Genomic DNA, 26,787 nt, shown 5'->3' with positions numbered 1-26,787 from the left:
TGTGTCAGAGAGAGAGAGAAAGAGAAAGAAAGAGATCGATCATATCCATTCTGATGCCTTCAGTTTCCCCTCTCAGGCTTTTTAGGCTGTATCTCCAGGCCAGAATTTTCTCCACTCCAGACTTGTATTTCCAGCTACTCCTTGGTCCGGTCCCTTTCACAGGTTTCCTCCCTTTAGGGAGTGGCCCCATCATCTCTGTTGTGGCCTGAGCTTCATTGCTTTGGGCCCTTTATCTTTCTGCTTCTAACTCCTTGGGAGTTTTTTTTTTTTGGTGGAGTCTCACTCTGTCACCAGGCTGGAGTGCAGTGGTGTGATCTCGGCTTACTGCAACCTTCGCCTCACCGGTTCAAGCGATTCTTCTGCCTCAGCCCCCCTGAGTAGCTGGGACTATAGGCGCGCGCCACCAGTCCCGTCTACTTTTTGTATTTTTAGTAGAGACAGGGTTTCACCATATTGGCCAGGCTGGTGTCGAACTCCTGACCTCGTGATCCACCCGCCTTGGCCTCCCAAAGTGCTGGGATTACAGGTGTGAACCACCATGCCTGGCCTCGGGAGCTTTTTGAGTCTGTGCTGCTCTCTCCTTCCCCCATCTCGGCTCTGCTCTTTCCTTTCTTCCTATTGTGGGAATGTCAATACGTGTCTGTCTCTAGCGTGGCCCCTGTGGACCCACCTTTCATGGAGCTGCCTGCAGGAGCTGATAGTGTGCTCCCTTGGATCCCACAGCAGAAAATGGAAGCTCTCGGATCTGAACCTGCCCAGCTTCTCTCTAGTGGAGCCCTCTTTCCTCCTCCCAGTTCATGGGGAGCTGCCTGCCGTGAATGCGCTGTGTCCGCGCACCTCTCTGTGCCCTTTCTGCACGGGCTATTTATTCTCTTGGCTGGGAGAGCTCTTCTTCCTCTTGTGATTCTGGCCAACTTCTTTTTGCTCTCTCAAGAGTTGGCTCAGATATCACTACTTCTTTGAGGGAGAGCTAGGTATCTCCTCCTCATTCCCACTGACAGCCTTAATCTCCTATAGTACTTACCACACTGATGTCATAATTAGGCAAATATCTGTCTTCTTTATGTCTGCGAGTGCATTCTGTTTAAAACTGTAACCCCCCCCTCCCCATGTTCCTTTCCTTGCTCTGCTTATTTTTTCTCTTGCACTTGTCTGTTTTCAACATAGTGTATGATTTTTTTAAAAAATTTTTATTTATATTTTAAAAGTACAGATGAGATCTTGCTATGTTGCCCAGGCTGGTCTTGAACTCCTGGGCTCAAGCAATCTGCCTGCCTCAGCTTCCCAAAGTCCTAGGATGACAGGTGTGAGCCACTGGGCCTGGCCTATATTATGTTCTTATTTCTAATGTTTATTATCTGTGCATCCTGCTAGAGTGTAAACTCCAGCAGGACAGAAATCTTTGTCACTTTTGTTCACTGCAGTATTGTTGGTACCTAGAACAGTGTCTGAGCCCTAGAAAATGCTCAAAATTATTTGTTGAAGGAATGTGTACTTGTATGTTGAGGGCCCAGCTCACAGTAGGCCTTGGGTAAATTAAACTGATGATGAACAGTTTATTCTGTTAGATTTTCTAGGGGCTGTCTGACTATGCCTTGTTTTGGTACTTAAAAGTAAATATAATTAAACACTTTTTAAGATTTTTATGCATTCAGATAAAATGTTTTGTTAACAGTCTGGTTTACTGTATTTATTAGTTTCAGATGTCCGAGTCAGCCAGATGTGTTTCATGCCTTCTCATATTACCCCCCTTTCTTGCGTAAACCAAACCCCAACAACTAAATTAATAAAGATTTCACCAAAGGTCATGTTTTCAGAATACCATCTAAATAGAGGCTAAAATCACGCCTGACTCATGGCAACAGTTTTTTGTTGTTGTTGTTGTTTTCCAAGACGGAGTCCCACTCTGTCACCCAGGCTGGAATGCAGGGGTGCGATCTTGGCTCACTGCAACCTCTGCCTCCTGGGTTCAAGCAATTCTTGTGCCTCAGCCTCCTGAGTAGCTGAGATTACAAGCACACGCCACCATGCGCGGCTAATTTTGTATTTTTAGTAGAGACGGGGTTTCACCATGTTGGCCAGGCTCGAACTCCTGACCTCAGGTGATCTGCCCACCTCAGCCTCCCAAAGTGCTGGGATTACAGACATGAGTCACTGTGCTCGGCTTCCATGCCAACAGTTTTCAAACATTTTTGCTCATATAGGCTTGAAAGAATTTTGTAAAACAATGTATTTTTTGTATTGATTCTGAAAAGTTTTTTTCCCTACATGTTTACATAGTTGCATAACATGTAATTTCTAGGATATTTTAAAATGTTGACATTTAATAATTAAACTGTTGCATTACTTTTATATATGTATTTAATGGTACTGGTGGACAGCAATTTGTTTCCTACCATCATCTTCTAAAAAATTGAATGAATTCTTTAACTGTTTGTTGAAGTTGTATTTCCATTGTACTCACTCCAGAATTTTGTCAGAATAAAAAATATTTCTGGACTCGGAAGTCTTATTAACTGATAACCCTCTCATACTTCTCATACTTTAAAAATATATCATTTTAAAATAAAGTTAAAATGTCTTGTGACCATGAGGCTGTAAGTGTTAATTCAATTCAGAAGTAAACAGAATTTGTCGTTGCCATTATCACATAATTCAAACTAATATAAAGGTATTACATTTTGATAAATGATTGTTAAAAATATTAAATAGTTATTGGAAATGTATCTCAATGAAATGCATAGGACTGTGGCTTTTTTTAAATTAAATAAATGAGCTCTTCATACATGGGTGAATATTGATTATTGCCAGAATGGGGATTTAGCATCAATTTTTTTTTTTTTTTTTTTTTTGAGATGGAGTCTTGCTCTATTGCCCAGGCTGGAGTGCAGTGGCGCGATCTCGGCTCACTGCAACCTCCGCCCCCTGGGTTCAAGCAATTCCCCTGCCTCACCCTCCTTAGTAGCTGGGATTACAGGTACACGCTACCACGCCCAGCTAATTTTTAAATTTTAAGTAGAGACGGAGTTTCAGCATGTTGGCCAGCTGGTCTCGAACTCCTGACCTCAGGTGATTCACCCGCCTCGGCCTCCCAAAGTGTTGGGGTTACAGGTGTGAGCCACCACACCCGGCCAATTCTATTTCATACTTTTCTTTTTTATTGCGATAGAGCACTGACAAATCCTGATTATATAAATAAGAGATAGGAATGGGAAGTGTTCTGTTATTGCAGCATCACTCAGTCCCTTGAACTGTTTCTGAGTTATGTGTCAAAAATCAATCTATCACCAAAAATTATTTTTGATGACAATTGGTTAGATCCTCCTTCAGTATTGTTGAAAGCAGATAAACTACTAGATTTGCAAAAGAATTTGTTTTCCAGTTGCTATTTTCTTAACACTCAAACCGACCCTTTGTTTGGTGACAGGGAGGGAAGTGAGCTGTGCTAAGGTTTGGGATCAGTGAGCAGGTGTGTTTCTTCTTTTAATGTGAGAGAAGGAAGATTTTGAAAGGGAAGCTGAAAAAGAAGAATTTGCAGTGCCATTGCAGACAAGATTTCAGGCTGGTGGTTTTAGGATGAAATACATAAAAAAATGGAGTCTGGCCAGGCACAGTGGCTCATGCCTGTAATCCCGGCACTTTGAGAGGCTGAGAGGAGGATCGCTTGAGGCTAGGAGTTCGAGACCAGCCTGTGCAAGAAAGTGAGTCCCTATGTCTACCAAAAATTGAAAAAATAGCAGGGCATGGTGGCTTGTGCCTGTAGTCCCAGCTTCTTGGGAGGTTGAGGTGGGAGGTTTCCTTGAGCCCAGGAGTTGGAGGCTGCATTGAACTATGATCGCTCTACTGCACTTCAGCCTGGGTAACAGAGTGAGACCCCAACTGTTTTTTTTGAGACAGGGTCTCGCTCTGTTGCCTAGACTGGAGTGCAGTGGTGTGATCTCGGTTCACTGCAGCCTCTGCCTCCCAGATTCAAGCAATTCTCCCACCTCAGCCTCCCGAGTAGCTGGGATTACAGGCACACCAACACACCCGGCTAATTTTTGTATTTTTAGTAGAGACAGGGTTTCACCATGTTGGCCAGGCTGGTCCCGAACTCCTGGCCTCCCGTGATCTACCCTCCTTGGCCTCCCAAAGTGCTGGGATTACAGGCATGAGCCACCACACCTGGCCGAGACCCCAACTCTTAAGAAAAAGAAAATTGAGGCTGTGGAAATGGATTTCCTTAAAATTATCTGTGGAGTAAGATTGGTAAAAGGTTGGTAATTGTTGATCCTGGGTGATGAGTATGTGAAGGTTTATTATACTGTCCTTTCTACTTTTGAGTATATTTTAATATTTATATTACAAAAAGGAAAAACAGCAAAAATTCTTTGTGGAAAGTTTTACTATGTATGCATTCAAATTTGAGTAGCGACCTTTGGTGCCTTAACACTGTTAGTCTGAGTGTTAACAAAATAAGGCATTCTTTTAGGTTGAACCAGATGAAATTTCCAATATTTGACCATCGTGATGTATAAAACTGGCACTTGCATATGGTTTAACCTAATCTTTTATTGCATATATTAGTTCTTTCCTCTCCATCAGTTTCATTTCACTAACTGGGACTCAGTGAGAATTTTTTTTTTAGGTTCTCCCATTCTCAGAGATCATCCTTTTCAGTTAAGATTTGTTGAAAAGAATTTTAGTTTGTTGTCAGTATGGTGTTAGGTGCTACATAGACTGAGTTAAACAAGCAGCCACTTCTTACCTTTATTGTACTAAAGACTTAAGTTATGTTTTGTTCAGTGTCTGTTCTAAGTGTAGACAAACAAACCAGTCAGTTCATTTAGCAAGGTGCCAAGTGAACGGGGCTAGAATATCTAGGGACAGACAGGTGAAGCTTTCACCTGAATAGTACCTGAGAAGTTGGCTTTATTTGTTTATTTTTTTTTTACTGTAAATGTGTGAGGTAGAAAAACAAGGCTGCCCAGCACGTGGCAGTTCTGAGGATGATCCTTGAGGGGTGATGTCGGCCTCCAGTCTTCGCTGAGGAGAAAAGCACCCCTCCTCCCCCGCCCACAGCACCATGGGAGAGAGGCCCTGGAAGTTGACTTTATATAGAGATTAATCTTCCAGAGAGCTCAGAGTGTATCTCTGTGTGTTTTCATCTTTATTATGAAATCTGGGATTAACAGACTGGAGATAGGTATTGTTCTTAATGATTTTTTTCTTTCTTTCTTTTTTTGAAACAGTCTCACTCTGTCGCCCATGGTGGAGTGCAGTGGCATGATCTCAGCTCACTGCAACCTCCTTCTCCTGGGTTCAAGCATTTCTCATGCCTCAGACTCCTGAGTAGCTGGGACTACAGGTGTCCACCACCATACCTGGCTAATTTTGTTTTTGCGTTTTTAGTACAAGATGAAGTTTCGCCATATTGGCCAGGCTGGTCTCGAACTCCTGGCCTCAAGTGATCTGCCTGCCTCAGGCTCCCAAAGTGCTGGGATTACAGGCATGAGCCACCGTACCCGGCCAATGATTTCTTTATTGAGAAGGAGATTGGCATCTAGAGAAGTTAAGTGACTTAATCTCCTCTCAGGGTAAGTCATCATTGGAGCCAGGTTCTCATAGTTTCTCAGTGTGTACTTCATATCCTAGATTAGTGGTTCTCAGAGCATGCTTTGGGGATCCCCAAAGGTTCCTGAGACCTTTTCAGGGGTCTGTGAGGTCAAAACTAATTTTATAGTAATACTTAAGACATTATATGTTTTTCCCTGTCTCATGAGTATACCGTGTTTTCCAGAATCTGCATTTCCTGTACTGTTGCAAGAAATTGAAGCAAAAGTGGGTTTTGAGAATCCAATTGCTTTCTATTAAGCCAGATGTTAAAGAGATGTATAAAAGTGTAAAATGGTGCCACTTTTCTCACTCATTTTTTTGAGGAAAATGTAGTTTAAAGTAGTTTAAAAAATATTTACAATTGTATTGAAATGAATTAATAAATATTAAAAATTTTCCCATTTTTAATTTTAATGTGGTAAATATTGGTAGATATAATCCATATTTTTAAAAAGCTCTTTGAGATCTTGAATAATTGTGAAACCAAAAGTTTCATTGAGACCTCTGGGTTTCAGTTTCACCATTCTCAAAAAGAGGCCAGATGTTAGGTTGCAGAGGACCACAAGTTGTCATTCGATGTGTCCCAAGTCATTTGAAAATAGTCTGTTTTCAGTTCTACAGGATAGATATCCACATTATAAAAACCTTTATTCAATTTGCCCTTCTTTGGTTTCCTTATATGTAGTTTCAGCAGGTGACCAAGTATTAACTGAAGCTAAGCTGTGTCATTTTTATTTCCCCATTTGAAGTAGAAAAGCAGCCTCAAGTGAATATTTGAAGGATCTCCAAGCTGAATTGTTTGTCCATGTTTTGTGTAAGAGCAATATCAGTTGGACTTCATTGTTTCTCTCATGTGGATTTTTGGATTTTGTAGTTTCAGTATACATTTAAAAATTATATATATATATATTTAAATTTTTTTCTCTTAAAAGAGGCCATGCTAATCTTCTCTGTATCATTCCAGTTTTAGTATATATGCTGCTGAAGTGATAGCACTTCAGTGTACATTTTTATTAAGAGCTTTTTCAGTAAGATCCTGTATTGTATAGATAAGAGACCCTTAACCTTATGGCTGCCTTATACTTTTCTTTGAAAAGGTTTAAGGACCTTCCTTAAAATGAGTATTTGCATTTATTTGGCAATTAAGTTTTATAGGTAATATATCTAATTTGTTTTTCCCTTTTTTTTCTTATTCCCTCTTCTCCTCTCCTTCCCATCTCCTTTCTCCATTACTGCTTTTTTTCTCTCCTCCCCTCCCCTCTTTTAATTGCCAGTATGACCTTGGGTGAAATACTTAGTCTCTATGTATCTTGGATTCTCCATTTGTAATGTGTGATGTTGTGAAATAATTTCTGTAAACCACATAGAACATTGCCTGGCTGACTATCAAGGATCAATAAGTGTTAGCTGCAATTTTTGTTGTTATCATTAAAGCAGGTTGGCAGTTCCTGGAATGTATTGAGTACTCAATAAATGGTGGTTATTTATATTATTTAATATTACTACATTGCACATTTGCTTTTAGATGGTCTATTGAGTTTGGCTGAGGCAGATGTGTAGTAGGTGTAGTAGTAGTATTATATGCTGTCTTAATTTTTTAATGAGAATGGTTTTCTTTTTTACGAAATGGTGCAGATGCTGATACTCTATGGCTGTAATCCAAATATTTAGTAGGTATTGTGGCCTTTATAAGCCTACTCCTGAGAACAGCCCATTAATTAAATGGGAGGTGTGGAGATTTGGTCCTTGTAAATCACCATTTAGAAATGGAGATGTATTGGATTCATATTTTGTGTGTGTGTACATTTGTAGTAAAGTCATAAAACAGACTCTACTACTCTACAGTCTAAGTGCTTCCTCTTGTTCTTAGTTTTCAGCTGTTAGTGGACACTAGTCAGGTATAATAAAGTAGCTTCTTATTCAGTTAAGTTTGTGTTAAATATATGATCCTATCTGTGAATGTCATGAATAAGTAATTTATAGATGATTTTATGATTACTAATTGTTAATGGATCTAAAGGCCTTAAAAATCTAAGGATAGAAGAACAGTGACCACCAGCAGTATAGGGTTCTCTGTGCTGGTAATACATCCATATAGTAGGGCATCGAATGCCTAAAAACTACTAATCATTGATTGATTAATAAAACTATTAGTTGGGTGGACAGTAGAGTCTGATTTAGAAGTCAGAGTATGGTATGTGATATTTGAACTGATTCAGCAGGGATTTGAAGCCTCCTTATTAAAGGATATGTTATTAATAATATAAACTTTAGTGGAAGGAGGAGTGGTCTTTTTGTAGCCTATAAGATATGTACTTGAATATAATCTCTGTTACTGAAATATACTTTTGAGCAAAGCATTTATCTTTGGTGAATTTGGGTTTTTCAATTGCAAAGTGAGTATCAAACCTAGCCAGCTTAGCTCACTGGGTTGGTAGGATCATTAAATGAAATAACTCATTTTGATCCAGTGTTGTGCCTTCCATGAGAACAACAACAACAACAACAAAAAGCAAAAGAGGGGGAAAAAGAAGAAGAAATAATACATTTTGAGAAAGCTTGAAAAACTCGAGCATTATACAGGTTTAAGTTAGCATTCTTCCTACTTTCAAATGTGAGGGCATTGTTTGTGGAATATTCTGACTCCAGCTTGTGTTAATGCTTTTACTTTTGTTGTTGTTGTTTAGGTTTATCAATGACAGAAGATTTAAGTATCATAATCCTCTATTTTTATGGCCATGAATTGAAATGAAGAGTGTATGTATTCAAGTTTGAATATATAGACATGCATACAATAGCAGTGCTGTTCATGACACTGTAGTTAAGCATTTGTCAGAGTTTCCACTGTAAACTTCCCTTTGAATGTTTTTTCATTTTAGCTTGGCTTTCCTGTGGGTTAAAATTATAGGGCCTGAATATTTTTGGATGGAAACTTTTTCCTTCTTTTTAATAGGGCATGAATGCATGCTATTTAAAAAAAAACTATCTTTTCTTATGTTTTTTAATATTTTATCATAAAAGTTTTAAAAGCCACTTCTAGGCAGTTTTTTTCTTTAAATCATTAAGTGTGTTAAATGTTGTGACTTCATACCTATAAACAGTTCTTCTTTGCCTGTGTAGTTTTTCCTCTAAAAATTGTCAGTCTTCAATGTATTATCTAAATGAAAGATTATAAATAATTTTTGTAAACTAATTGTAATATATAAAAAAACAGTGATATATTGAACATCTGGATACCCATCCCAAGTTAAGAAAAAGTAAACTGCCTAGAATTTATAAGCTTCCTTAGACTTTCATCACTAAAAGTGTTCATTGGTCTTTGATTTAAGTATTTGTAAAGTGTGTTGGAAACAGGCCAGGACTTAGACTGACCCTTTATATCCAGACACCCCCTTCTAATGGATGTCATGTGGTACGTGTGTTCTGGTTTCACGTGACGGATTGGGTGACTCCGTGACCCAAGACCATCCCATCTATAGGCAAGATATAATGTGGCCCAGAGCTTCTACCCAACAGAGAAGAGAGTGAAATGGTGTTCCAGCAGAACCTTTCTCTAGGGAAGTTTGAATTTGATAAAGAGTTGACGAAGGCAGGAATAGATGCTGAAAGACCCAAGAAAAAGAAGCAAAGAAGTGATAAGCCATGTTGATAGGGCAGGGAGGGTGAGGTGTGGGTTGATCTGCCTTGATCATCGCTTCACTGAAATTACTCTTGTCAGGGCCACCTGCATGTCACATGTCTCTCAGCAACGTTGGACACTTGTCCACATTTTCCTTGTAGAAACATACTCTTCTTTGGCTTCTGTGACCCTGCTCAGGTTTTCCTTTTGCCTCTGGCTGTTTCTTCTCATTCTCTTAGCTGGTTCATTCTCTTAGCTGGTTCTTCCTCCTCTACTCAACTTGTAAGTGTTGGGTTTCTTCAGAGCTCCTTCTGCTTCACTTTCTGCACTCTTGCCGTAGGTGAGTTCATCCGGCCTATTGGCTTTAAGACCACTTATATATTACCATTTATATGTTGTTGGTGTCCACATTTCTTTTCTTCCTTTTTTTCCCCCAAATATGACATTTCTTTTGCTTTTCTTCTTCTTGTTTTTTTTTTTTTTTTTTTTTGAGATGGGGTATCACTCTGTTGCCCTGGCTGGAGTACAGTGGTGCAGTTGTGGTTCACTGCAGCCTCGACCTCCCTGGGCTCAAGCCATCCTCCCATCTCAGCCTCCCGAGTAGCTGGGATTATAGGAGCACGCCACCGCGCCGCCCAGCTGAGGTGCCCACATTTCTATCTCCACCTCACTCTTTTCAGACTTTGGTCTTGTATATACAATACATTTCCATGTATATGTCTTATAAACATCTCTAATGTAACACATTGTCAGTGTAACACTTGATTTCCCCCACCAAACTATTTCTTCCCTCTTTTACTTGCTGACTCCTCTGTTCACCCAGGTGCTCAAACCAGACAACCCGGCTCCCACCCACTGAACGTGGAGAAGTGGGGCAAGTGCCAAGAGTCACCTTTGATCCCTCTCTGTCTGTTAGTCACTTTTCACCTCTGTATTCTCCCCCCAGAGTAGTTTCTATCAGCAAGCACAATTGATTCTACCAATTCTTTTTCCAGTAAATTATCTCTAATTTGTCCACTTTGTCTCCAGTCCTTACCACGATTCTGTAACAGTTGCCTCCTATGTAGTTGTAGTCTCCTAACTGGTGTCCCTGTTTCTTATCTTGCCTCTTTTCCATTCATTCAACTCATTGTGACCAGGGTGATCTTTTTAACAATACAAATCATATGCATGTCTCTCCCTCAGGTTTTAATAATACAAACCATGTGCTCACTCCAACTTTAATACTGTCATGATTCTTTACTGAATCCAGAATTAAATCCAGGTTCCTTCTCTTTACCTTTCACTATTTTCTTTTCACCTTGGCTTTTCTATTGCAATTTTTCTGACATCACTAATTAGAATTTAATGTTAAAGTCAAATGCATGTGGGTTAAAACTCCCAAGTTTCTAAAAACTTTAAGAGACTTGATTTTCTCTCTCCATGTCATCCCCTTTTCCTGTTACTCTTCTTCATTTAATAAAATCCACACCAAAACCAAATTACAATTAGCCCTGTCCCAGCCTCTTGAGTCTGATTGCATCAGACATTTCTCAGACTTCCTAGAGAGCTGTTTTGGTTGTTTCATTAGCATTTAGAGGCATTTCTTTAAAATTACGGAAGGTTTTACTCTTGTATATCTTTAGTACACTGTTAGCACTGGGAAATGTCTCAGAGCTTTACTTCTTGTTTTTGCGGGCACTTCATCATCTTGGTTCTCTGTCCCTTCCTATCCTCCTGAGTTTTCGGCCTCATTGTTGAGTTTTCTTTAGCTTGTCTCTAGCTGCCCCATGGTTCCATTTTTAACCTTCTGTTCTTAGTTTTCCACTTACTCAGTCATTGAGCTTATCTGTTCCTTTGATTTCAACTTTCACCTTTATGGGAAAACTCTGGAATCTCTACCGTTTAATTTACAGCCCCTTGTTTCCAGTTCTATTTCGAGTCTTTTTCTCCCTTGGAGTTACCTCACATTCCATTGTTGCCACTACAGTTCATGAACTTCCTTGACTAACTTCTCTGTCTGATTGTGTCATTTTTACCAACAGTATCATCATTCTTCCAACCTGGAAACATTAGTAATCTTTGACTATCTTTCCTTTCTGTTATATCTAATGTAATTAAAAAAATCCCTTTGTTTCTTACCTTCTGGTATCTCAGTCTTCTTTTTCTTCTATTCTTCCACGGCCATCAACTTCGTATAAGCCCTCATAACTCTTCGTGCTTGGTTCTGATGACATTGTTTTTGGCTAATTTGATTGCCTCCCTTCAGCCCCCGCTAAAACACTTCTCATTATGTTTGCTCCTGTCCCACATTTCTGTGTTGTCAGCCACATGAAACCCAGGTTACCCTGCAGTTTGTAAAGTCCTTTCTGGCCAGGTATGTCCTCATTCCTCCCTCTCATTTCCCACTCTTTCTAGTCACCTGTCTTCCATGCCCTAGACATGCATATCTTCTTATAATTTCTCCCATAATGTGCTCACTCTCACCTCTGTGCTGTTCTTGTCTAAAATATCTTCCACCTTTCCTTTGTTTATTCCTTGTTCTATTCATGCTTCTTTTCTGTCCCATCACTAGCTGAAAGCAATTCAACCTAACTGGCTTTCTAATTGACCTTAGGCTGTGCTGGTGATAATATAGGTTTGAACTCTCAGTTAGACTCCAAATCATATGCAAGTTCAACAAATGTCAGGTGTTCAAAACAAAATGAAACAACCAAACTTCTGTGTCATTACATTTTCCTGAACAGTAAATTAAATCCAAACAAGGTTGAAGTCTTGAAGTAAGCCAGCTTTAGTGCAAAGGAGAAGGCTGGAAGGTTAGAGAAGACTTTGAATCATCTTTCAAGAGACTTAACACTAATGTAAAGGGGTCCTTTATTTTATTTTTTTTGAGATGGAGATTCACTCTTTTTTTTTTTTTGATCATTCTTGGGTGTTTCTCACAGAGGGGTGTTTGGCAGGGTCATAGGACAATAGTGGAGGGAAGGTCAGCAGATAAACAAGTGAACAAAGGTCTCTGGTTTTCCTAGGCAGAGGACCCTGCGGCCTTCCGCAGTGTTTGTGTCCCTGGGTACTTGAGATTAGGGAGTGGTGATGACTCTTAACGAGCATGCTGCCTTCAAGCATCTGTTTAACAAAGCACATCTTGCACCGCCCTTACTCCATTTAACCCTGAGTGGACACAGCACATGTTTCAGAGAGCACAGGGTTGGGGGTAAGGTCACAGATCAATAGGATCCCAAGGCCGAATAATTTTTCTTAGTACAGAACAAAATGAAAAGTTTCCCATCCACAAAACCGCCATTGTCATCATGGCCCGTTCTCAATGAGCTGCTGGGTACACCTCCCAGACGGGGTGGCAGCCGGGCAGAGGGGCTCCTCACTTCCCAGTAGGGGCGGCCGGGCAGAGGCGCCCCTCACCTCCCGGACGGGGCGGCTGGCCGGGTGGGGGGCTGACCCTCCACCTCCCTCCCGGACGGGGCGGCTGGCCGGGTGGGGGGCTGACCCCCCCACCTCCCTCCCGGACGGGGCGGCTGGCCGGGCGGGGGGCTGACCCCCCTACCTCCCTCCCGGACGGGGCGGCTGGCCGGGCAGAGGGGCTCCTCACTTCCCAGACGGGGTGGTTGCTGGGCGGAGGGGCTCCTCACTTCTCAGACGGGGTGGCCGGGCAGAGACGCTCCTCACCTCCCAGATGGGGTCGCGGCCGGGCAGAGGTGCTCCTCACATCCCAGACGGGGCGGCGGGGCAGAGGCGCTCCCCACATCTCAGACGATGGGCGGCCAGGCAGAGACGTTCCTCACTTCCTAGATGGGATGGCGGCCGGGAAGAGGCGCTCCTCACTTCCTAGATGGGATGGCGGGCGGGCAGAGACGCTCCTCACTTTCCAGACTGGGCAGCCAGGCAGAGGGGCTCCTCATGTCCCAGACGATGGGCGGCCAGGCAGAGACGCTCCTCACTTCCCTTACGGGGTGCCGGCCGGGAAGAGGCTGCAATCTGGGCACTTTGGGAGGCCAAGGCAGGCGGCTGGGAGGTGGAGGTTGTAGCGAGCCAAGATCACGCCACTGCACTCCAGCCTGGGCACCATTGAGCACTGAGTGAACCAGACTCCGTCTGTAATGCCGGCACCTCGGGAGGCGGAGGCTGGCGGATCACTCGCGGTCAGGAGCTGGAGACCAGCCCGGCCAACACAGCGAAACCCCGTCTCCACCAAAAAAACACGAAAACCGGTCAGGCGTGGCGGCGCGCGCCTGCAATGGCAGGCACTCAGCAGGCTGAGGCAGGAGAATCAGGCAGGGAGATTGCAGTGAGCCGAGATGGCAGCAGTACAGTCCAGCTTTGGCTCGGCATCAGAGGAAGACCGTGGAAAGAGAGGGAGACGGAGAGGGAGAGGGAGAGGGAGAGGGAGAGGGATTCACTCTTGTCACCCAGGCTGGAATGCAATTGCGTGATCTCAGCTCATTTCAACCTCCGCCTCCTGGGTTCAGCTGATTCTCCTGCCTCAGCCTCCCGAGTAGCTGGGATTACAGGCGCCTGTCACCATGCCCGATTAATTTTTGTATTTTTGGTAGAGATGGGGTTTCGCCATGTTGGCCAGGTTGGTCTTGAACATCTGACTCAGGTGATCCACCTGCCTGGGCCTCCAACAGTGCTGGGATGACAGGCATGAGTCACTGTGCCCCCCCTAAGGGGGCTTTTAAATATTAACAGAAATAACAGGCCAGCTGGAGAATCTTTCTAACCCTTGGTAGTTGCATTTTGCTTGGTACAAAGAGGAGATAGATGACAGAATGCTTGTCTTCCTCAATCTATGTTAAAGAGTCTGTTAGGAAGATTAGGAAGATTAACCCTTCCGGATGGTCCCTCCAGTGTACGTTGTAGATATTAGATGAAAACAAAAATGATCAGTAGTGATAAGCCAGCTCTCATTAGTCTTTAGCAGAGGTGGGATAGTGTACAGGTGCCAGATTGTGGAGGTCTGAAGCTCAGCAGGGCCCCCTTTCCAGCTGTGTGATGGTGGGCAAGTTACTAAATATCTTTGGGCCAATTTTTATATGTAAAAATAAGGTTGGTAATACCTCACAGCATTGTAGAAAGGATTAAAGGAGTTAATACATGTAAACTCCTTAGAATAGTGACTGCCACAGAGTAAGTGCTTACTAAGTTTTTACTATTATTATGTATACATGATATGACTGGGAAGGGATGACTCATTCAAGATTTTCAGAAACTATTTATTGTGAAACAGGAAATGGCTCTTTAGAATGCGTATCTTTTTCTAATACCTGACCTGTCTTCAGTGACTCTTGTTTATTTTGGGTTATTCATTCATTAATTAACAAGTGTATTTTGACATTGTTTATAGTCAAGATCCTGAAAGAGTATATTGTCTGTAGGAGATCATGATATTTTCAATAGAGGATAGATTCTGAAAACTTGGGAGAGTTGTATGAATGAGGTTCTTCTGGCCCATCTGGGTCTATGAACAATCTATACATAAGACATCAGGTTTTATCAGAAATTTGAAACTTACGCATTTTTATGTGTACTCTCCATTCTCAAAGAGAGCCTGGTGCGTGTTTTTGCAGATTTATGTAATATGAGAGTTTCTGGAATCTAGATGAATGTCATTCAGAGTGGTCTCTCTTGAACTTGCCCCACTTGGCTTTTTTCAAAGAAATGTTGTCATCTGCATGCTATGCTTGCTTTGGACTTCAGGGTGGGGTAAAAAATGGCTCAGAAGCTATTGCTTGGTCACCTTTGTAATATCAGGGTGCATTAATGGTACAAGCAAGCAATGTAGATTGTCAAAATTTCAGAATTAGACATTTTCTCTTTTAGGATGCTGTAATTTTTTTTTTTTTTTTTTTTTTTGGTAGAGATGGAGGTCTTTCTGTGTTGATCTTCCCACCTCAGCCTCCAAAAGTGTTGGGATTATAGGTGTGAGCCATTGTGCTCAGCCACATTTTTTTTTTTTAATCTGTTGATAAAGGCTTGTTTTTATGATCCTGTGAAAGTAGATTAGGTGTCAGTAGAGTCTTCAGATAATTTGCTTGTTTTATGCTGGAAATTCCTATTAAAATTATGCAATTGGATGAAGCCATTTTGTTATTGTCACTACGAAGTATTTTTTAATAATATAAATATGTTTTTCCTAGAGATAACCCCTTAACCCTTTAGTAGACAGGATAATCAATCACCACATTATCAGAGGGCAAGTCGGTTTTTTTTTTTTTTTAAACTTATGGAAAGGTTATGAGTGCAGAGTGTGATTGTGGAATACTGTGTGCCTTGGGGGTTGGAACTGGGCTATAAGTAGGGAGGTAGGAGGCCGGATGCAGGGGCTCACACTTGTAATCCCAGCACTTTGGGAGGTCCAGGCGGCAAGGATCCCTTGAGCCTAGGAGTTCAAGACCACCCTGGGTAACATAGTGAAACACTGTCTTTACAAAAACTACAAAAATTAGCTAGGTGTGGTGGTGCATGCCTGTAATCCCAGCCACTTGGGAGGCTGAAGTGGGAGGATTGCTTCAGCCAGGGAGGTCGAGGCTACAGTGTGCTGTGACCGTGCCACTGCACTCTAGTGTGGGTGACAGAGTGAGACCTTGTCTCAAAAAAAGTGGGGGGTGGTGGGGAGGTAGGAGATGAGGAGGACAAAAATCATTGTTTATTCTTTATAATCCTACTGCCACATTTGTCTGTCCAAATAAATGGAGAGGAGGAAGTATTTCATTTTGGTGTAAAATTATCCGTTCTGGTTCTTTGTAGTGAAGTTGTTTTTACACGTTAGCCATTGACCCAGAATAATAAAACTGAATATCTTGCAGCCTTGGTTCTCTTACAGGTAAAATGGGAATATTAACATGTATTAGGCAGGAATTTTGTAAGATTTTAATGGGAGGATATGATGAAGGACCTAAGCTGGAGGTCCATTTCCTTGTCAGGTGCTTTTTTCTTTTCTGTCTCTCAACTTGGTCCATGAAATTCAGATACTTTAATTGTTTTTTTTTTTTTTTTTTTAAACGGAATCTTGCTCTGTCGCCCAGGCTGGAGTGCGGTGGCACGATCTCGGCTCACTGCCAGCTCCGCCTCCCGGGTTCACGCCATTCTCCTGCCTCAGCCTCCTGAGTAGCTGGGACTACAGGCGCTCGCCACCACGCCTGGCTACTTTTTTGTATTTTTTTAGTAGAGATGGGTTTTCACCGTGTTAGCCAGGATGGTCTTGATCTCCTGACCTCGTGATCAGCCTGCCTCGGCCTCCCAAAGTGCTGGGATTACAGGCGTGAGCCACCGCGCCCGGCCACTTTAATTGTATTTTTTGCCATTATTAATAGTTGCAAATCTTGCTTCCCCCTGGACTGTACTTTTTTTGAGAGTAGATCCATTTGTTTTCATTCTTTACAATATATGCCCTTATAATATCTTCTTGTACCTTTTTTTGTAATGTAAAATGTTTTAACTTTTACATTTATCTATATAGTCATTTAATTAGGGTTTCTCTCCATTTGGTCTGTAAGCTTCATGAAGGCTAAGAACATGAAGTTTGGTTTTGCTTAATAGTGTATATTTATAGCCTAGACTAGTGCCTGGCATGTAAAAAGTGTTCTGTAAATATTTGTGGAATGAATGAATGAATGATTAAGTTAAGCATGGTAGATTCTAAACAAATTCGTGTTGTGGGAAGGTTGAAACCACCTATCATATCCCTTCCAGACTTAGTCTGAACCCTTCTAGGAGGCAATTAAAAGTTTGCAAAATTTTAGTTAAGTCCTTAGATCTCTAAATAACAGAGTGTGTGGGGAAAAGAAAGGTTTAGAAATACTTTGAAGTGGTTTAGTATTTTATGTTATTTTAGTGGGAGGTTAATACTGTTTGTTTTGAATATGTTGTAAAGAACTCTAAGTGTAAGTTGCTATTATTACTTTTAGTTAGTATATATAAGTATTAATATTTGTGAGTATGATACTAATTTAAAATTTTGGCTCCAAGGACAAAGCTGTCAAACATTGCTTGTTTATTTATTTCCTTTGCACATTTTGCATAAACCTGATTATATCAGAAGAAGCCTTGATGTGTGAGACCCAAGTGGTGTCCTTGTTTTGGCAGTGCTCATCCAGATTGTTGCAGTCTTCATAAATTCTAGCTTCTCTGTCCCAAACGCTCTGTTTGTCATTCATTCTTCCATCCAAATGCTAACTCTCTTCACCCTTCAGGATTTTGACACGTTGCTGATGCATGTACTGATAGCTGACTCATCTCACCTATTGAGTCAGCATCTTACCTTTCCTCTAATCAAGTTACAACTTTATTTTGAAGTTATTTCACTGGGTATTATATTAGTAGGTCAAGGTCAATATTATTTTCTTCAAATATGCTTACACAACCAGACATACCAAAAAGGGAGGGGAGATCTATCAGACATACCAAAAAGGGAGGGGAGATCTATATGTATCAACAATTTATATTGTTCATTTTTGAAAAAAAAGACTGGCATTGTGTTTCACCCAATGCCTAGAATATGGAAAATATTCAATAAACATTCTGTGTCTTAAACGCTTGTGCTATCACTGTGACAAAGCTACTGTTTTTAGGCTCATTTTGTAAAAGATACTAAGGCTCAGCAGTGCTTTTTAACAACAACATTAATTTAGCAGTTAAAGTTTATTGAGCACCAAATGTGTCCCAGATACTCTTCTATGTGTTTTTATTTTTATGTACTCACTTAATTCTTAAGTAAACTCTGTGGGGTAGGTGCTGTTATTATACCCTCATTTATAAATGAGGAAACTAAGGGCCAGAGACTCACCTAAGCTTTTCCAGCTAGGAAGTGGCAAAGCTGACCTTGGACTCCAGGCAGTCTAACTCTGTAGCCCATCGTCTTAGCTGTCACACTATACTGCCCAAAATTGCCCAGCTGGAGCCTGATTAGAACCCAGGTCCCCTGATTTCAAAGTCTGTGTGTGTGTGACCCCAAGGACAACCTCAGCCATCTGGAAGAATGCAGAATGGGCTTACATTTCTTTTTCAAGTTCCCAATTATGCTGAAAGAAATCGAATTCATTTGACATCTTAAACGTTTCTGTGATGTTTTTCCAGAATTATAACTGACAGACTTTTGAGATAGTGGACCTAGTTGCCGAGCTTAGTTTTAACTTTATTATACTTATTAAGGTCAACTCTTATTTCTCATATGTGGTCTGGCTCCTTAAGTGGAAGATAGAGTTATATAATATGTTTTCTGAAAGGGAAAGTCATTTTCAGTATAATCTGAAGAGAAAATGTTTGTACTACCCCATGGCATGTTTAGCTAAACTCTGGGTTACAATATTAGACATAGAATGCTGAATTATATCAAAATTCAGGAAAAGGCTGTGCTTAGAATTGCACTGTAAGCATGCATATCTTTAGGTTTCAGTGACTGTCTTACCCTTGGAGACGGATGTTTTGTGGCTAGGAAACCAGCAGCATAGAAGGAACATGTTGTAAATAGTGTTTTTTTTTTTTTTGTTTTGTTTTTGAGACGGAGTCTCGCTCTGTCACCCAGGCTGGACAGTGGCATGATCTCGGCTCACTGCAAGCTCCGCCTCCCAGGTTCACGCCATTCTCCTGCCTCAGCCTCCCGAGTAGCTGGGACTACAGGTGCCCGCCACCACGCCCGGCTAATTTTTTGTATTTTTAGTAGAGACGGGGTTTCACCGTGTTAGCCAGGATGGTCTCGATCTCCTGACCTTGTGATTTGCCCGCCTTGGCCTCCCAAAGTGCTGGAATTACAGGCGTGAGCCACTGCACCCGGCCAATAGTGTTTTTAAATACTTTTCTGTTCTGAAAGTGTTAAGCTTCCCAGACACGTTCGCTGTCCTTTTTAAACTCTCTGCATTACTGTTCTCCAAGTTTTGATTTTGGAGTCATATACTCAAAACTGTTCATACTCGTATACACACATACATACTTAAGTACACACTTGTAAGTTTCTCCGTCTTTATTGTTTTATGCTTGAATAATTCTGCTTTTATACACACTAGGAAATAAAGCTTTGAAATGGGTTTCTTATCTCTTGGCATGGTATTTCAGATTTGAGTTTTGGATTTCCTCAACTGTTCTATGTGGGCTTACATTTGTATTTAACTATATTAATTAAGTAGTATCTTTTGTATGAAGCATGGGAGAGCTTCACAATTAGGGGACTGTGTACTACATGCCTGTGTACTACATGCCATCCCCGGATTTTACTGCCGAGATTATGACTTTAATTATAAATGTACACTCTTTATTACTCTTGGGATTAGAAGCTATTCCACTGTTCTCAGTCCTGTGTCAGTCTCAGGAGCTTAAGCTCTCATACTTTAAAATCCCAACAGAGGTTCAAAAATAGCATCTCTAAGCTGGCATTGCAACATTGGATTGACTCTTGTTTTTTTTTTTTTTTTTTTTGTATTTTTAAAACTTTTTTTTTTTAAGTTTCATGATGTCTTTGATCAACTATAAATTATGAATTAACAGATAAGTGGGCTGTTAAAATAGCTGCAGGTTCATTTTATTCTGAAACAATTGGTGTTGATGTTAATCTTCAAAACAAATGGAAAATAGATAGGCCATTTATCCCCTGTAGAAGTAATCTCTTGGGGAAGGACCCTCAATTAACTGAAATGCTTGAAAATAATGTCTCCTTTTAATGCCGTTTTTTTGGCCGGGTTGTGGGGAGGGAGGGTCAATTGAATGTTACATGCTTGCTGAAAATCTTTAATTCCATTAACTTATTTCCTTACCTTATAAGCATGGCGTAAATAAAAAATAATCTTTTTTCTTGAAGATTTTTGTTTCTCATACTTCTGAACCTGACTGAAAATTGGGCTTCAGTGATGCTGACTCTCAGGCACATCCTGGAAATTTGTTCCATAATTCCTTTTTATCAAATTAGGATTTTATGATTTGCTCCTTGTCTTAAAAGACAAATGCAGAAGAGAAGTTATGGTTATTTGAGAGTTCTAAATAGATGGCCTTTGTTTAATTCAAGTTTGGTATTACTAGAATAAAATTTTAACAAAAAATTAATGTTTCTTTTAAAAAAATTTTTTTTTGAAACAAGGTCTTACCGTGTCACCTAGGCTGGAGCGCAGTGGTGCGATCATGGCTCACTGCAGCTTCTGCCTCTTGGGCTCAAGCCATCCTCTGACCTCAGCCTCTAAGTAGCTGAGACTACAGGCCTGGCTAATCTTTTGTTAGTTGTTTTTTTTTTTTTTTTTTTTTTTTTTTGTAGAGATGGAGTTTTACCATGTTGCCCAGGCTGGTCTCGAACTCTTGGACTCCAGTGATCCTCCTGCCTCAGCCTTCCAAAGTGCTGGGATTACAGGCGTGAGCCACCATGCCCGGTCAAAAATTTAATGTTTCTAGAAATACTTCAGAATAAAATTAAAAAATTGTTTAAAACTAATTTTGAAGATGTGCCAGAAATAGCAAATATAAGTATTTCTGCACAGAAGATAGTTTTAATAAGTTATGAAATAGGAAATTGATTCCATACAGTATAGATACTTGATAAATATTTGTCAAACGAATGATGACTTTTTTGTGGAAAGCACTTTCCACCCTAGAAATGATTTTTCGTTTAATCTTTACTCAGCCCTGTGAAGTACATTTTCTTTTTCTTTTCTTGTCTTTTTTTTTTTTTCTTCTTGAGACAGAGTCTCACTATGTCACCCAGGCTGGAGTGCAGTGGCACAATTTCGGCTCACTGCAACCTCTGCCTCCCGGGTTTGAGCGATTCTCCTGCCTCAGCCTCCCAGGTAGCTGGAACTACAGACACATGCCACCACACCTGGCTAATTTTTATATTTTTAGTAAAGACGGGGTTTCACCATGTTGGCCAGGCTGATTTCGAACTCCTGACCTCAGGTAATCCGCCCACCTCGGCCTCCCCAAAGTGCTGGGATTACAGGTGTGAGCCACCGCGCCCGGCCATAGTATATTTTCTTAATTTTACATGCAAGGAAACTAATGCTCAGAGAAGTAAGTGGCTTGTCCATTGTCAGTAAACAGTAAAAGTGTGATTCTAATTCAGAACCAGATTCCAGGCCAAAGTCCTCACCGTGTTTCACAAGACCGAAGATGATCTTCTGCAGCCACTTGTCCTTTCTTCTTCTGTCCTTTTCTTCCCCACTTTCCACTCCAGCTCCAGCCACATTCACTTGTTTGCTGATCATCAGATTCACCAGCATGCGCCTTCTTCCTGCCACAGTACCTTGCACTTGCCATTTCCCTCCTTGGGACACTCTTCCCCAGACAGCCTCGGCTGACTACCCCACTTCCTTCAAGTATTCGCTCAAATGTCATCTTCCAGGTGAATGCTCTGTTTAACATTGTACCCTTCAACCCCAGTGTGCCTAGTCCCCCTTGCCCTGCACACTATTATTCCCCATAGCCTACACAGTATAACATGTTTATTATTTTTAGTTTCTATTATTTGTCTCTTCCTGCTAGAATGTAAAGCTCAGGACTTTTGTCTCCTCTTCATTATGTTATCACAGTAGTCCCTGGCTGTTGGTGGGTGTTCAATGAATATTTGGCGAATCAGTGAATGATAGAGTGAGTGAATGAATAGAGGAGCACATTCCCTTTGCAGTAGACCTTCTCATTTTTCATTTATAAATAATAAATGACAAAATTTTCAGGTTATTTTCGTATAGACGGCATTTCCAAATTATGCTACTTAATGTTGTATACTCATCTTCATTTTGAACTTTTTCCCTAGTTTTCTCTTATCCTTGAATATAAACCATTCTGTTTATTTTAAAAAGTCAATTCGGCTGGGCGCGATGGCTCACGCCTGTAATCCCAGCACTTTGGGAGGCTGAGGCAGGCGGATCACGAGGTCAGGAGATCGAGACCATCCTGGCGAACATGGTGAAACCCCGTCTCAACTAAAAATACAAAAAAGTAGCCGGGCATGGTGGCGGGCGCCTGTATTCCCAGCTACTCGGGAGGCTGAGGCAGGAGAATGGCATGAACCCGGGAGGCGGAGCTGGCAGTGAGCCGAGATCGTGCCACTGCACTGCAGCCTGGGTGACAGAGCGAGACTCTGTATCAAAAAAAAAAAAAAAAAAAGTCAATTCGAGTTTTAAATAAGTTGTTAAAAAAAATAAGGCATTACCTTACTGGATATTAATAGGGGAACATAGTTCAGGGAACTGAGGAACTATGCATTTTTTTTTAGTTAGGTTCTTTCAGATAAGCTGGCTCTTTTCACTCCTTCTTATATTTATACATATTGGGTCATTAAAAACTGTCTTGCCTGTAATCCCAGGACTTTGGGAGGCCGAGGCGGGCGATCACGAGGCCAGGAGTTCGATACCATCCTGGCCAAGATGGTGAAACCCCCTCTCTACTAAAAGATACAAAAAATTAGCTGGGCGTGGTGGTGCGTGCCTGTAATCCCAGCTACTCGGGAGGCTGAGGCAGGAGAATCACTTGAACCCAGGAGGTGGAGGTTGCAGTGAGCAGAGATTGTGCCGTTGCCTCCAGCCTGGGTGACAGGGCGAGACTCTGCCTAAAAACAAAAACAAAAACAAAAACAAAAAAACCATCTTAGTTTTTTTTTTTTTTTTTGAGATGGAGTTTTGCTCTTGTTGCCCAGGCTGGAGTGCAGTGGCGCCATCTTGGCTCACCACAACCTCCGCCTCCCAGGTTCAAGCGATTCTCCTGCCTCAGCCTCCCTAGTAGCTGGGATTACAGGCATGCGCCACCACACCTGGCTAATTTTGTATTTTTAGTAGAGATGGAGTTTCTCTATGTTGGTCAGGTTGGTCTCGAACTCCCGACCTCAGGTGATCTGCCCACCTCGGCCTCCCAAAGTGCTGGGATTACAGGCATGAGCCACTGTGCCCAGCCATAAAACCATCTTACTTTTAAAATTTGCATTTCATGACTCGATATTATTAATATACTAGGAAATAATTTATTTCATTAAATACATTATATCAAGCCTTTTCCTCTATTCTTTAGTCTAATTTTATTTCTGGAGGAATAAAGTTATAATTTAAAAATGAAAACATGGGGAAATAAGATGCAAATATGTAGAATTTACTTACTCAACTAACATTACGTACCTACTATATTCTAAAACTTCTGATACAAACAGTTTATTAAAACGTGCAAGGCAGGTGTAGTGCTGGTTAAAAAAAAAGTTGCAGTATAATGTAGCAAGTGCTTGAATGGAGGTATGTGCAGTTTCATGGGAATTTTGTATTAAGAATTTTAAGGACTGATCTGGCTGCTCTTCCTTTACAATTGCAGAACATATGGTTTATCTTCTCAGCTTTTATGATGATCTACAGTTGAAGGCTGGGTGCACTGGCTCACACCTGTAATCCTAGCACTTTGGGAGGCCGAGGTGGGTGGATCATGAGGTCAGGAGATTGAGACCATCCTGGCTAACATGGTGAAACTCCATCTCTACTAAAAATACAAAAAATTAGCCAGGCAAGGTGACAGGTGCCTGTAGTCCCAGCTACTCTGGAAGCTGAGGCAGGAGAATGGCGTGAACCCAGGAGGCGGAGCTTGCAGTGAGCCGAGATTGCACCACTGCACTCCAGCCTGGGCAACAGAGCGAGACTCCGTCTAAAAAAAAAAAAAAATACAGTTGAAATCGGTACTGTCATTACAGCTAGAATTCTGTTGTCCGTGCTTCTAGAAAAGTGTTGGAAGAAAGGAATAATGTGGCTCAGAGATCCCCAAATACAGGCCCTTGGAAAAGTTGTTGGCAGTGCTGGGAAAAGTGAAAAATAAGAGAAAGGAAGGTCAAGAGAGAGAATATACCACTCTATGTGTGTGTGTGTGCACATGCATGTGTGTGTGTGTGTATGTATGAGGGGTAATTGCCAACCCTCCTTTTTATTTTTATTTATATCTTTTTGAGACAAGGTCTCACACTATTATCTAGGGTGGAGTACAGTAGCACTCTTATAGCTCACTGCAGCCTGGGCTGAAGTGATCCTCCCACCTCAGCCTCCCAAGTACCTGGGACTACAGGCACACGCCACCAAGCCCAGCAATTTTTTTTTTTTTTTAAATTTTGTAGAGACGCGATCTCGCTGTGTTGCCTAGGCTAGTCTCAAACACCTGGCTTTTAAACGATCCTCCCACCTTGGCCTCCCAAAGTGCTGGGATTTTGGGTGGGAGCCAGCATGCCCAGCACCAACCCTCCTTTTTAAAGGAAGTATTGTCTTTTATTCTATGATCGTTCTTTATCTTCTTTTGTTATTATAAAGGTGCTTTATTTTTATGAAATTATAGTGAAAATAAATGGTGGCTATGTTTTTAATGCCTTTATCTGAAGAAAAATTGACAAACTGCTTTTTTTTTTTGTAATTTTACTGGCACATAACATCCTCAAAAGAGGGAACCACTGACATGCAAACTGTAGAATACTGTATATAATTCTTGCAGCTCTTTTTTAGTATAGCCTATCAAGCTCCAGGAATTCCTCATATTCAAAAGGCCTCGGTTCTTTCCCTCCTGGCATTACTGCCGTGGAAATAAGCCTTTAGGAAATGAATTACTAATAAAGACACTGACTTTGTCAGAACCTTTGGTGGCATCTGTCCTGTGGTGAGTTTGGTGGCAGGAAAATAATTAAACCTCTAATTAGGAGTTGATCAGTTTTAAAATATTTTTTCATGTGTTGACAAGTTTCAGTAACCAACTTGGCATTATAAGATAAAGCATGAGGGATAACATGCAGTGTTGGAAACACTGTGTCATTTATCACTGTGTGCATTTATCACTGTGTGTCATTTATCAGTGTGCGTGTGTGTATGTGTGCGTGTGAGTATATTTTCTATTTCTTCTGATTAGATCATAGTGTCAAAATAACATGAAAGCCCTGAATCATGTAATTTTGCTGCTTGAAGCCATACTGGTCTGTACTAGTGGTGATGACCTTTGGTTTTTATTTGTAAATTGGAGAGCATATTGTTAGCTTTTGGGAAAGGGAAACTGGAGAGCTTCATGACACAATAATAATAAATACATTTTGGTTGCCTCATTTGGGAAGAATAATTAATATGTTATTATTATCTAAAACTTAAACCTACCTGCCTATACTTGTTCACTAGCTTAAGGCTGATTTTATGCTGTTGTAAGCTTTAAAACGTGAATATTTGTATTTAATAGAAAAGTCAACCAATTTTTCTTTTAGATTGCAACTTCTCTTAAACAAATAACTAACCATAGCAATGGAAGTATATCTACAACTCTAATGGGGGTTAGTTGCTGTTATTTAGCATGATCATCACCATTATCATCATTGTTATTGGTATGCCCCTTCCCTCCTCCGCAGCAAGACTGTTGGGGCAGTAAGACTACCGGGGTTCAGATACTAGCTGCAGCCCTTCCTAGTGTGTCATGTTGGACAAATGACTTAGCCTTTCTGGGTGTCAGTTTCCTCATTTGAAAAACTGGGATATTAATAGTGGCTACACCTAAGATATTCTGAGGATTAAAAGGGATAATGTGTGTCAGGAGCTTAGTACAGTGCTTTATGGTTGTAAGTGTTCATGATTGTTATTGTCTCTATTCTTTTTACCTGGAAATTTCAGTCAATACCCACACCTTCATCTCATCCTTTTGACAGTATTCTATCTGTGCTAGTCATTCTATGACACATGTTTTGAACCTTTAAAAAACGTGTATGCTAATAATCAGCAAAGTGTTTCTCAAGCTCCCTAACAGATTGGCAAGATTTCTAAAAGCAGCCAACTCCACATTCACCTATTATAGCCAAGGCCAAGAAAGAATGCTTTCACTGTTGTAAATGTTTCCGGGGACCTTCCTTAGCTTGGAAACTAAAAGTTTTCACTGCTAGCTTTAAATAATGGAGAGAAAGAATTTCAAAGGAGGAGGGGATGAAAGAAGGATTTTAGAGTGCTTACTTTAAAAACAGTGGTTTTTAACCGTAGCGACATACTGAAATCACTGGAGTCACTTTTATAAAATACAAATGCTTAGCAGTGAAATATCACATCACCACCACCACCATCATCACCACCATCATCAACAACAAACATCTTTGAACTCACTTCTTTGAATACAATAATAAAGTAATTGGATTGGTCAAGTATTTAATGCTTATTTTAGTTAACAGATTGGTTGTGGGTTAGTTTTTTATTTGCTTATGTGCATTGAAATATCCTGTGTAATCAACATGTTATATTTGGCTCCAGTTCATAGGACATGAAGTCTATTATTTGATTTATTATAAAGGCTTATAGTTGTCTCCTCGTTTTGAGGAAATATTGTTGGTTATATCTGTGATTTACTGGTGTCAAAAGCAATTCCTGTAATGGAAGCTTAGTTCTACTAATAAAATAGGATTATTTCTAGGTTTCTTGAAATATGTGCTATGAAAAGCTAGAGGTAAAATTGATGGCAATGATTTGGACAGACTACATGGGCAGGTAATTAGGCATTTTACCGCATATGCTGGTGTACCTAGCTTCAGTCTATCACGGCTCAATCTGCTTAATAATGTTTTATTTATGTTAATGTTTTAGTATTAAGCATCTTCTTAGAACTATGAGACACTATTAGTTTTCTGTAAATAT

General features: G+C 40.8%; 1 protein-coding gene and 2 non-coding genes across 5 annotated transcripts in view; 1 reads left to right on the top strand and 2 right to left on the bottom strand.

The window, feature by feature from the left end:
* The window catches only part of PPP2R5E (protein phosphatase 2 regulatory subunit B'epsilon), a 170,914-nt gene that overhangs the window by 58,992 nt on the left and 85,135 nt on the right, over positions 1–26,787 (top strand). The gene's annotated exons all lie outside the window — the stretch shown is intronic.
* Positions 4,938–5,079, bottom strand: LOC115930712 (small Cajal body-specific RNA 20). The gene has a single exon (XR_004067327.1).
* Positions 6,485–6,591, bottom strand: LOC115930632 (U6 spliceosomal RNA). Its single transcript, XR_004067255.1, has one exon. It is a non-coding gene; the product is annotated as a U6 spliceosomal RNA (small nuclear RNA).

The sequence above is a fragment of the Gorilla gorilla genome, chromosome 15 (assembly GCF_029281585.2).
Source record: "Gorilla gorilla gorilla isolate KB3781 chromosome 15, NHGRI_mGorGor1-v2.1_pri, whole genome shotgun sequence".
Classification (NCBI taxonomy): domain Eukaryota; kingdom Metazoa; phylum Chordata; class Mammalia; order Primates; family Hominidae; genus Gorilla; species Gorilla gorilla.
The sequence above is the reverse complement of the archived record's forward strand: the minus strand, read 5'-3'. Positions and strand labels throughout refer to the sequence as shown.